Raw genomic sequence first — 12,848 nt, 5'->3', positions numbered from 1 at the left:
ATCTTTGTTCCACTACAAGAAAACTTTAGTAAACAGTTGTCTCCAATTAGGTGGAGCTATAATCAGTACTCACGCATTATTAGTTTAAATTTAATATACACCATTGGTTTAAATTTAATATATGCAATCTATACCTCCCAACATGACCCATTTCAGGAGGGCCAAAATGCTCTCTTAAGGTATGATTGCAGTCACCTGTGTTGAAAAGCCTTTCTTATCAATTAAATAGTTCACCACAGGTTACACCAATCACACCCCCTGTCCCTGATGGACCCACCTGTCTTAAGTGCCCCTGGTCTCCCCAAGGCTTAATCGGGCTCTGGCCGTATCTAGTGAATTTTAGCAAACTGTGCATGCATCTCGGGCTGAATATGCCAGCCCATTTTGTGTGGCCACAAAATGGGCTGGTAACTGGCCTGCAACAATGCATGAGTATTGTTGCATTATTTTGTCGGGGTGTGTTGTAGTAGCCAGTTACATGCTATTCTGAGTCGCACATATGCAAAATGGATGTCATATTCAGATGATGTCCTGCACTTAGGGATAGGTGTAAGCACCAATGATCCTATGGATGGAATACTTGGGTTGGGAGAACACATAGATGCATATGGCTCATGAAATACGTGTATCATCACATTAGCAGTATGTTAACAATGCAGACTCAGAATCAGGCCTAAAATGTATGGTTTTCTGCTGTTACATAATCTTTTATCAATACGTTAAGAACTATTTCAAAGTTCTCATTTTGTATTTTTTTTCAACGTCAAGTGCTTGTCCAGTGTACAAGGGGTGAAGAGGGTTCTTAACGTTCCGCACAACTGCCTTATATTGGCTACTTATGGTAGAAAATGTTTACGTTGTATGTTTTGTTTCGTGCAGATAAACCTTTTGGTTCTGCTGAATATTGTGGAATATTTTACCTTTTGTGCAGCACACCCGTTGGTTTGTTTCCTCCTGTAGTACAAAGTATTACTGCAGACCCATCTAGATATGAAAACCATGCCAGTAAAGGCAGGAGGAGCATTTTTTCTAAGGCATTTTTACAAATCCATGGGAGCTCGGTTCCATGTGTACTTTGCAAAAATGTGTGCTATGAATTAAATAAAATACTGCAATAGAAAGATCTACGTTTGGACAGCATTCATCTTTCATGAGGTCATATGGTAAAAAACTAGTGATAAAAGCACAGATAATATTCAAATTCAGCACAAAAGCTCAAAACGCACTAAAAACTAAGTTGTTCATACAAAGCAATGCTTTATGCTGAAATTATTACTCCTTAAGAATAAAATAAAAATGACACTTTGTATCATGTTAATTTTGTTATCTATGAATACTTAATTTAGCCTCTGGGGAGCCAAAAAATGAATAAAAGAAAGTAAATAAGGAAATCCATGTTCAGTTATGTCAGTATGCTTTACTGTACTTTTATTTTGATACAAAAATAAAGTACAGGTTGAGTATCCCATATCCAAATATTCCGAAATACGGAATATTCCGAAATACGGACTTTTTTGAGTGAGAGTGAGATAGTGAAACCTTTGTTTTTTGATGGCTCAATGTACACAAACTTTGTTTAATACACAAAGTTATTAAAACTATTGTATTAAATGACCTTCAGGCTGTGTGTATAAGGTGTATATGAAACATAAATTAATTGTGTGAATGTACACACACTTTGTTCAATGCACAAAGTTACAAAAAATATTGGCTAAAATTACCTTCCGGCTATGTGTATAAGGTGTATATGTAACATAAATGCATTCTGTGCTTATATTTAGGTCCCATCACCATGATATCTCATTATGGTATGCAATTATTCCAAAATACGGAAAAATCCCATATCCAAAATACCTCTGGTCCCAAGCATTTTGGATAAGGGATACCTGTATAACATTGAAATAAGCCCAATGATAAATCAGGACAATCCTGGGCAAGTTCTAGCACTCCAAAGGTTGTGAAACTGCATTTCCTAGCATACCATGCCAACTGTCTAGTACAGCATGTTGAGAAGTGTAGTTTCACAACACCTAGATAGCCAAATCATCTAGTACTGGATTAGGGTCTATTTGTACCTTACATCATCTTTCACCTTGTTTTCAACAAAAAGAGAAGAGTACGTGTGGCCTTAACCTAAAGAACTCGTATCACGAATGCTTTTCCCTAACAGTGACAAATTCTGGCGGCTCCATAATGTTGTGTGGTGCATTTCAAGGCAATGGTTTGTGCGCAGTCATTCTCTTAGGAGGCAAGGTCAATGTTAATCACAACTTAATGATACTGTGTGATTATCTTTAACCCATGTTGTAACATTTCTTTCCCGAGGGGTATTTTCCAGAAGGACTATACAGCCCATCCTTGGAGAACGTATAATCACACAAAGGTTTGAGGAGTATTGCTGATGTTTTCCAAATGGCATCACCAGATCTGAATCCAACTGAGCATTAATGTTATAATCTTATATGATGCCAAAGACCATCTTACCACCACTACCAACAAGCCATATGCTGATTTCTGATGGCAAGTTCAGTTGTTTCCAAACTTTCTTGAATTACCCTAGAGTTTCAGCATTTTTTTTTCAAGGCACACATAGAATAAAAAAAATGTATTGATAAACTAGCTGTTCTACCCGTTCTTCGCACAGGAGTCAGTTTCTGATTTTCACGGTTGTAAATCTAAAAGGAGTGTTAAAAATTTGGTAAATCTATAGAGCTGTAAATTTGAGACATCTTAAGTAAATATTAATCCATGGTTCTCGGCGTTACCCGAGGAGCACCAGTAGCAGATATGGTAAAAAGTGACAGGACCATTTTTGTAGTTTATTAAATTCTACACACTGGAGGTACAATCAAAATTTTGATCAAATTGTCTGTTTGGGCGTTATCATTCATGCAACGCAAGCCATGCATCAGCAATAATGTCATTATGTCAACCCCCTTTTCATCCCCTTAGGGGAGGTTTATTAAAATTCGAATTACGTTGTTTTCCTATTTCCCGCCTGCAGAATACCTATGTTAAATTTCCGCTTCCTAATGTATCGGGAAGTAAGAGAATTAGTGATAAATGAGTGAGGGCTTTCGCATTTTTGTAGTTTATTAAATTCTACACACTAGAGGTGCAATACAAATTTTTATCAGATTGTCCGTTTGGGCGTTATCGTTCCTGCAACGCAAGCCACACATCTGTAATGATGTCATTATGTCAACCTCCTTTTCATCCACTTAGAGGAGGTTTATTAAAATTCTAATTACGTAGTTTTCCTATTTCCCACATGAAGAATGCCTATGTTAAATTTCAGCTTAACATATTGAGAAATGAGAATAGTGATGAGTTAGTGAGTGAGTGAGGGCTTTCACATACATATATATTAATCTAAATTTTATATATATATATATATATATATATATATATATATATATATATTTATTTGGGAAAAAGATAATACATTCAGATTAAAAAGTAAATTGTGCCTACATGTCATCCTTAGGCTCAGTAATGTGGTTGTGTACAGCTGTGCTTCTGATTGTGCATGCTTTGTGATTAGCAGTTACCTGCAATGGTTTTATCTATTACTTTGACAATAAATAATTTTATTTGGTGCTGGAACAAATAACCCAAGAGCCTCATGGCACTCCAGGGTGCTTAGACACACAGTTTGGGAACCACTGGGAAAGATGAATGGTAGATTCAATTCTTTGGTTCACATAGTTACACAAAATCTTAAGTAACTTTATATTGTATTTCCTATTTTTCTGCCCACTACCTTTATGTAGATATTTGCAAATTAAATTAAATACTAGTAGCTAAGTTAAAAAAAATGAAATGTTTAAAATTAACAAAAACATGAAATATTTTATTTTGTTTCATATTTTTGTTTTCTCGTCACAACTGAGTTTACCATTATGTCACCATTATGTCACTTTTATAGAATACTGCCCAGTGGATTACTAACATACATTGATTGGTTTTGGTCATTTTAAATTTAGTTATTAGTAAATAAACAAAAGTACTCATTTTTCTTTTGGATCTTTTTTATTCAAAAATTTTCAAAAGAAACAAAAAACAGAAAAAAAAGCTAACAATCTAATCAAATTTACAGTTCAAAAATGTTATTTTGGCGTTTAACAATAACTACAGAGTTGTCTTAAACCGGACAAATAAGTTACCACTGGCAAGTTTGTGGCACTAGTAAAACAAAAATAAAAAATTAACTCTCTTGTTCATATAGATATCTCTATGAAAATCTTTTTTTTTTCAATCTGTACAAAAGGTCTTTCTTCATAAATTAATTTTTTTTTTTTTATAATTTAATGGCTGTCTACTATGTGATGTTTAACTGATTACTTTTTATGTACAGAGGTTATGTTTTTATACTTTCCAAATCTTACCCAGACACAAAGTATGGCACATCGTTCAGACACCAGTGATTTATTCCCCTTTATGGATCTACATGATGGGATCACTGCTTAAAAGAACATAATTGAGAATCTAATTAAAGTAAAAGTTCTAGATTTAGAAATAGATTCAATAGAGGAGAAATTGCTGAGTGTCTGAACCTTACCTCTTACCTCTACTGCTGAAGGGGCCAGTTTAACATCCATAATGAATAACCACACACCTCAAGCAGCAAAGGTGTTTAATGAAAGCAATTATATCCCAGGGAGCTTTGAACCAATTATACCACAACTTTTTTTATTCCTCTGCAAAAAATAAAGAAAAACAAACAAAAAAAATATACATTTCTAATGAATATGTATTTTATTTTTATTTTTTTTAACTAAAATCTAAACTCAGAGCAGCAATTACTTTTGAAACTATGAAATGTCGCAGCTGGCTAAAATCAAATACATGCAGTTTTAATACTAAAATACTTTAAAAAAAAATAGAAAATTAAAATAAAATAAACAATAAAACTGCTTAGCCCTAGCTCCAGCTAGGAAGATTTGGTCAGTGGAAACAGGCAGTGCCAGCAACCTGTCCCAATAAAAAAGGAAATAAAGTTTTGAGGTAGATAACTGATCACACTGCTGACCAGGCGAGTACACAGTTTTGGAAGACAACATAATTTTTTTTTCATATGCGATTAGAATAAAACAGCCATAATATAAGCAGTGATCTAATGTATTACTAAAAAAATATATATATAAGAAAACTAAAATGCTGTATTTGACCAATCAGGAATTTCATAGTTTCAAAAACATGATTTTATCTTTACAATTAATACTTGTAGTGATGATGTGAAGTGTGGCACTGCTTGGATCCAAGTCTTCCTTCATGCTTTTATATTGTGTCCATACATTGACTAAAACTATAAAAAAAAATGCAAATGTACAAAAAAAGGCACATTCTCCTAACCGCAAACTGGTCCGGCAAAAATAAAGTGTACAGAAAAATTTCATGCTGAGAATAATCTTGAAGATTGGTTACTGGCTCTTTGTTCTTTGGTAAAGTTACCTTTAAAAGTGCCATGTCATTTTTTTTTTTATTATTTTCACGCAATAGAGAGCTAGTACCCAATGTTTTGACAATTCTATTTTTATCTCAGCTTTGTTTTGTTTTTTAAGTCCTTTAGCTTTTTGCCATTTTGCTGTAACAGCATTTTTTTGTTTGCTAGGTTTGAGCACAATCAACTATGTAAAGCACTATCATTAATTGTATAAAGAGACCATAACGAAAAAAAATTTGAACCAAAACAAAAACCCAAACACATTCGCTGACAAATTCCTATCCCAATTCCTATATTCTACATACACTAAAACATCAAGTTAATCTGGAAAAGAAAGCAAAAAAGTTTATACATTGCATCTTACAGCAGATTTTCCTAAAATCGCTTACACTACCAGAGCAAATTATTGGCATAAGGCCTTACAAACAACTGATTCTATTAAAACATCCTCCCATCAGAAAATGTGTTTCACACAAAACATTTTCCCTCTGCCCCTCCCACCCACCATTTTTTTTCACTACCATACATGTTACGTGGAAAAACAAAATCATTAAAAACATCTACTACACATTAAAAAGCCAAATTTTCAGCAATTTTATTGACTACCTTTTAAGAGCCCTATGCTGCTGTTTTACAAGGCATAATCGACCAATTTACTTGGTCAAAGCAATCTACACTTTTTTTTCCTAGTAATTACGTGAAGAAATAAAAGCTACAGCATTAAGTTTTAAGGCAAATTGGAATTCATTGAAAAAAGATAAGACACTTCACGCTATGAAAAAAAATTACAAGTATTCAGAAAACGAACAGCAACACTGCACTACAGCAACACGCACACTGCAAGCACAGAGGCATCACAAAAGATGCCTTTTTATTGTAACCAAGTCAAATGTATTTATTTTTTTTTATTTATTTTTTTAGAAACCAGCGATACTTATTTTGCAATCGCCTGCTTCACTGGTCTCTTGCCAGTAAAATGCTTAACCTTCAGGAAAAAACAAACATACAAATTCTTAAAAAAAATTAAAACAAAAAGTCTCATACAAATTAAAAAAGGGAAAAAATATCACCAAAAAAATAACACAATTTTCTGTCATGCACATGTATTCATACAATGGCCACCTGTGCACACCCAGAGATAAACTCATAGTCTGTCTCTTTTGTGTTATATTACTTGATAAAAATTTCCGTAATAAAATAAACCTGTTCAGGGGAACAGCCACTAGATGAATTGAAGGTTTTTTTATGCACCTCATTGAACTTATAGCAAAAATAGTTTGAGTTGATTTCATTATAAATAATGTATTTTTTTCCCAAGAACCTGTGCAAAACTGTCAATTCATAAAGCACGATTGTTCAGAGAAATCCATGATTGTTTCAGCATCTGAACCTCATTTCCCCCAATCAAAGGTCATCACTCCATCTGCAAGAGAAGAAACAATTCTATTTATTTTAGGGTTTTTTTTTACCAAAAGTGTCACTTAAAGAATCACATTACTTTCCATTACAAATGAACTATATATTTATATTTATAAGTGTCTGTTTAAAAGCACAGAATAAGTAAGATTAAATAACCTGTAAAATAATCATTTTATTCACAAAAATCATTTAATGCAGATAAAAAAAGAAAAAAAAATTCTTACGACTGTTTTAGGCTTTTTTTTTTGTTTAGTAAAACTCCTTGGAGATATTATTCTAAAGTGATTATTATGACCAGTGTAGTCAAAATGTGATTTTAAAACTGGGAGATGCAGATTAGTATTCAAGGATTTTTTAATTAGGTCAGCACTTCTCATGTGTGACTATCCAAAAACTTAACTGAATTCGTCATTAAAAAACAAAACACACATTATATGTCAGCAAAACTCAATGTTATGCTTTTACTGTCCTTTTTATTTTCTACAGAGACTTCATTCTCATTTTAAATATTCCCACCATCTCACAGAAGGGACTACAGTTAAGCCTCTATGCAAACAACATTAAACATAAATTATATCATACATGTAAACTAAATCAGAATACAGACACTAATAATAACAAACAATATTGCTAATAGCCATAATGAATGTGTAGAGAATGTTATAACAGTAGATGGCACTGTTTGTAAGGAACTTACATTGATTATTGCTACCCCTATTTCATACAGTACTTTCTGCAAAATCCAGTAAAGTTCAATTTGAGTTAAGAGTTAAAAAAAAAAAAAAATAAGTATAATTGAATAAATAATACTATTAAAATACAAATACGCACTTAACACAGAGCTATAAAGCGCTCATCCCAACTTATACATTACACACGCAAGCAAGCACTGAATCTGTGAACACAGGCAATACATGGACAACACCCCCAACACTAAATTTCCCCACATGCCAAGAAAATATTCACCCTACACCACACACACACACACACACACACACACACACACACACACACACACACACACACACACACACACAACTATTTAAAAAACAATGACATCATGCTATCTGCAGCTCCTCCATGAAAAATGTGCAGGGGGAGTTGAATATTGGCCCCTGACCAATGAAAATGTGCTGCTTCCAAACCAATCACAGCACACGCTGTATAATGAACTTAAGGGCGCAGACAGACCGTTAAGAATACTGGAAAGGGACGTGAGATACATTAGCTAGGAAATCGGTATCCGGACTCTGGGTCGACAGCTCTTAGGTCGACACACCTTATGTTGGTGCCTATTGGTCGACAGTGACTAGGTTGACATCAGAAATAGATCATCAGGGCCATTAGGCCGACATGGAAAAAGGTTGACATGAGTTTTTCACAATTTTTTTTTTTTTACTTTTCATACTTTCCGATCCACGTGGACTACAATTAGGAACGGAAACCTGTGCCGAGCGCATCGGTAGCGGAGCGAGGCACCTTGCCCGAAGCATGGCGAGCAAAGCGAACCATGCAAGGGGACACTGCACTAAATGGGGTTCCCGGTCACTTTACAAAGAAAATGATACAACACCCACCCCCCCATAAAAAACTCATGTAGACCTTTTTCCATGTCGACCTTGTTCATGGCGACCTAATGGCTGTGTCGACCTACTCACTGTTGGCCAATAGGCATCGACATGTGTGTCGACCTGGACACTGTCAACCCTGAGTTCCGGAGCCATACCCAAAAAAACATGTACTGGTAAGTGAGGAAAATTCAACTATGAATGGCTGAACAATCAGGCTTCAATTCTGCTTACTGGTCTTAAACATCACTCATACCCCTTTCACACCGAGCCTCTAACTTGGGATATTGCCAGGGCAACACCTGGGTCCTGCCATGATGTGAAAGGGTCCACCAAGATTGTGTGTCCTAGGCCTTCACCAGGGTCGAACCAGAGACTGACCTTGATAAGCCGCACCATGAAAGGAGTGACCTGGGTTATGTTTTAAAGCTGTTGATTGGCTCCTAGGCCCGTCTCAAGGGAGTGCCATGCAGGGCAGACACGGGTGCAATAAGGGTGTAGTGTGAACAAGGGTGACCCGGAAATAGCCTGGGCCCAAAGTGTAACGTGAAAGGAGTCTGGGCAGCTGTGACACAGCTTTAAACCGTGCTCAATATCTCGGATCGGACTCAGGATTTCAGTGCAAAAGAGATATCAAAGTCCCATAGTCAGTGAGTGAACTATATACGCAAGAACTAGAACTGTACTGAGTGATCTCTGAAAGCAGATTTACTAGCACCATCACAGAAACTACTTGAAGTCCTTCAACAAGAAAATAATATATCCACCCCATAATATTTATTTTAGACAAATAGAAAGGGTAGATAAAACAAACTGCAAATTTCTGTAAAACTTACATCTTAACAGGAAAGATTAATAAGTACAGTATACTAAGTGTGACTGTTACAACTTTAAAATATAATGCATTAATGTGTTGTATACTACATAAATAATAAGATTTTACTTACCGATAAATCTATTTCTCGTAGTCCGTAGTGGATGCTGGGACTCCGTAAGGACCATGGGGAATAGCGGCTCCGCAGGAGACAGGGCACAAAATAAAAGCTTGAGATATCAGGTGGTGTGCACTGGCTCCTCCCCCTATGACCCTCCTCCAAGCCAGTTAGGATACTGTGCCCGGACGAGCGTACACAATAAGGAAGGATATTGAATCCCGGGTAAGACTCATACCAGCCACACCAATCACACCGTACAACTCGTGATCTGAACCCAGTTAACAGTATGATAAATTTAAAGGAGCCTCTGAAAGGATGGCTCAACAATAATAACCCGAATTTTTTGTAACAATAACTATATACAAGTATTGCAGACAATCCGCACTAGGGATGGGCGCCCAGCATCCACTACGGACTACGAGAAATAGATTTATCGGTAAGTAAAATCTTATTTTCTCTAACGTCCTAAGTGGATGCTGGGACTCCGTAAGGACCATGGGGATTATACCAAAGCTCCCAAACGGGCGGGAGAGTGCGGATGACTCTGCAGCACCGAATGAGAGAACTCCAGGTCCTCCTCAGCCAGGGTATCAAATTTGTAGAATTTAGCAAACGTGTTTGCCCCTGACCAAGTAGCTGCTCGGCAAAGTTGTAAAGCCGAGACCCCTCGGGCAGCCGCCCAAGATGAGCCCACTTTCCTTGCGGAATGGGCTTTTACTGATTTTGGCTGTGGCAATCCTGCCACGGAATGTGCAAGCTGAATTGTACTACAAATCCAACGAGCAATCGTCTGCTTTGAAGCAGGAGCACCCAGCTTGTTGGGTGCATACAGGATAAACAGCGAGTCAGTTTTCCTGACTCCAGCCGTCCTGGAAACATATATTTTCAAGGCCCTGACAACGTCCAGCAACTTAGAGTCCTCTAAGTCCCTAGTAGCCACAGGTACCACAATAGGTTGGTTCATGTGAAATGCAGAAACCACCTTAGGTAGAAATTGAGGACGAGTCCTCAATTCCGCCCTGTCAGAATGAAAATTTAGGTAAGGGCTTTTACATGATAAAGCCGCCAATTCTGACACACGCCTAGCTGAAGCCAAGGCCAACAGCATCGACACCTTCCACGTGAGATATTTTAAATCTACCGTAGACAATGGTTCAAACCAGTGTGATTTTAGAAATCTCAACACAACATTGAGATCCCAAGGTGCCACTGGAGGCACAAAAGGAGGCTGTATGTGCAGCACCCCTTTCACAAATGTCTGAACTTCAGGTACTGAAGCCAGTTCTTTCTGGAAGAATATCGACAGGGCCGAAATTTGAACCTTAATGGACCCTAATTTTAGGCCCATAGACAGTCCTGTTTGCAGGAAATGCAAGAAACGACCCAGTTGAAATTCCTGTGTAGGGGCCTTCTTGGCCTCACACCACGCAACATATTTACACCAAATGCGGTGATAATGTTTTGCGGTTACTTCCTTTCTGGCTTTTACCAGAGTAGGGATGACTTCTTCTGGAATGCCCTTGTCCTTCAGGATCCGGCGTTCAACCGCCATGCCGTCAAACGCAGCCGCGGTAAGTCTTGGAACAGACAAGGCCCCTGCAGTAGCAGGTCCTGTCTTAGAGGTAGAGGCCACGGTTCGTCCGTGAGCATCTCTTGAAGTTCCGGGTACCAAGACCTTCTTGGCCAATCCGGAACCACGAGTATAGTTCTTACTCCTCTCCTTCTTATGATTCTCAATACTTTCGGTATGAGGGGCAGAGGAGGGAATACATACACTGACTGGTACACCCACGGCGTTACCAGAGCGTCCACTGCTATTGCCTGAGGGTCCCTTGACCTGGCGCAATATCTGTCCAGTTTTTTGTTTAGACGTGACGCCATCATGTCCACCTTTGGTCTTTCCCAACGGTTTACAATTTGGTGGAAGACTTCTGGGTGAAGTCCCCACTCTCCCGGGTGAAGGTCGTGTCTGCTGAGGAAGTCTGCTTCCCAGTTGTCCACTCCCGGAATGAACACTGCTGACAGTGCTATCACATGATTTTCCGCCCAGCGAAGAATCCTTGCAGTTTCTGCCATTGCCCTCCTGCTTCTCGTGCCGCCCTGTCTGTTTATGTGGGCGACTGACGTGATGTTGTCCGACTGGATCAACACCGCCTGACCCTGAAGCAGAGGTTTTGCTTGAATTAAGGCATTGTAAATGGCCCTTAGTTCTAGAATGTTTATATGAAGAGATGTTTCCATGCTTGACCACAAGCCCTGGAAATTCCTTCCCTGTGTGACTGCTCCCCAGCCTCTCAGGCTGGCATCCGTGGTTACCAGGATCCAATCCTGAATGCCAAATCTGCGGCCCTCTAGTAGATGAGCCCTCTGAAGCCACCACAGGAGAGACACCCTTGTCCTTGGCGACAGGGTTATCCGTTGATGCATCTGAAGATGCGATCCGGACCATTTTCCCAGTAGATCCCACTGAAAAGTTCTTGCATGGAATCTTCCGAATGGAATCGCTTCGTAAGAAGCCACCATTTTTCCCAGGACCCTTGTGCACTGATGCACTGAGACCTGTCCTGGTTTTAGGAGGTTCCTGACTAGCTCGGATAACTCCCTGGCCTTCTCCTCCGGGAGAAACACCTTCTTCTGGACTGTGTCCAGAATCATTCCTAAGAACAGTAGACGTGTCGTTGGAATCAGCTGCGATTTTGGAATATTTAGAATCCATCCGTGCTGACTTAGCACTACCTGAGATAGTGCCACTCCGACTTCTAACTGTTCCTTGGTTCTTGCCCTTATCAGGAGATCGTCCAAGTAAGGGATAATTAAGATGCCTTTTCTTCGTAGAAGAATCATCATTTCGGCCATTACCTTGGTAAAGACCCGAGGCGCCGTGGACAATCCAAACGGCAGCGTCTGAAACTGATAATGACAGTTTTGTACTACAAACCTGAGGTACCCTTGGTGAGAAGGATATATTGGGACGTGGAGATAAGCATCCTTGATGTCCAGCGACACCATATAGTCCCCCTCTTCCAGGTTCGCTATCACCGCTCTGAGTGACTCCATCTTGAATTTGAACCTTTTTATGTAAGTGTTCAAAGATTTTAGATTTAATATTGGTCTCACCGAGCCGTCCGGCTTCGGTACCACAAATAGTGTGGAATAATACCCCTTCCCCTGTTGTAAGAGGGGTACCTTGATTATCACCTGCTGGGAGTACAGCTTGTGAATGGCTTCCAGAACTGCCTCCCTGTCGGAGGGAGACTTTGGTAAAGCAGACTTCAGGAACCGATGAGGAGGAAACGCCTCGAATTCCAGTTTGTACCCCTGTGATACTACCTGTAGAATCCAGGGATCCACTTGCGAGTGAGCCCACTGCGCGTTGAAATACTTGAGACGGGCCCCCACCGTGTCTGAGTCTGCTTGTAAAGCCCCAGCGTCATGCTGAAGACTTGGCAGAAGCAGGGGAGGGCTTCTGCTCCTGGGAAG

General features: G+C 38.8%; 1 protein-coding gene across 8 annotated transcripts in view; it reads right to left on the bottom strand.

Annotated features, from left to right (window-relative positions):
- Window positions 1–6,016: 6,016 nt before the first annotated feature.
- RBMS1 (RNA binding motif single stranded interacting protein 1) overlaps window positions 6,017–12,848 on the bottom strand; it is a 621,011-nt gene continuing 614,179 nt past the window's right edge. For all 8 annotated transcript variants that reach the window (XM_063933647.1, XM_063933644.1, XM_063933646.1 and 5 more), the window contains exon 14: window positions 6,017–6,869. The gene's annotated coding sequence lies outside the window, so the exon portion shown is untranslated. The remainder of the gene's footprint in view (window positions 6,870–12,848) is intronic.

Source organism: Pseudophryne corroboree, chromosome 7, assembly GCF_028390025.1.
Source record: "Pseudophryne corroboree isolate aPseCor3 chromosome 7, aPseCor3.hap2, whole genome shotgun sequence".
In the NCBI taxonomy this organism is placed as follows: Eukaryota; Metazoa; Chordata; class Amphibia; order Anura; family Myobatrachidae; genus Pseudophryne; species Pseudophryne corroboree.
The sequence above is the reverse complement of the archived record's forward strand: the minus strand, read 5'-3'. Positions and strand labels throughout refer to the sequence as shown.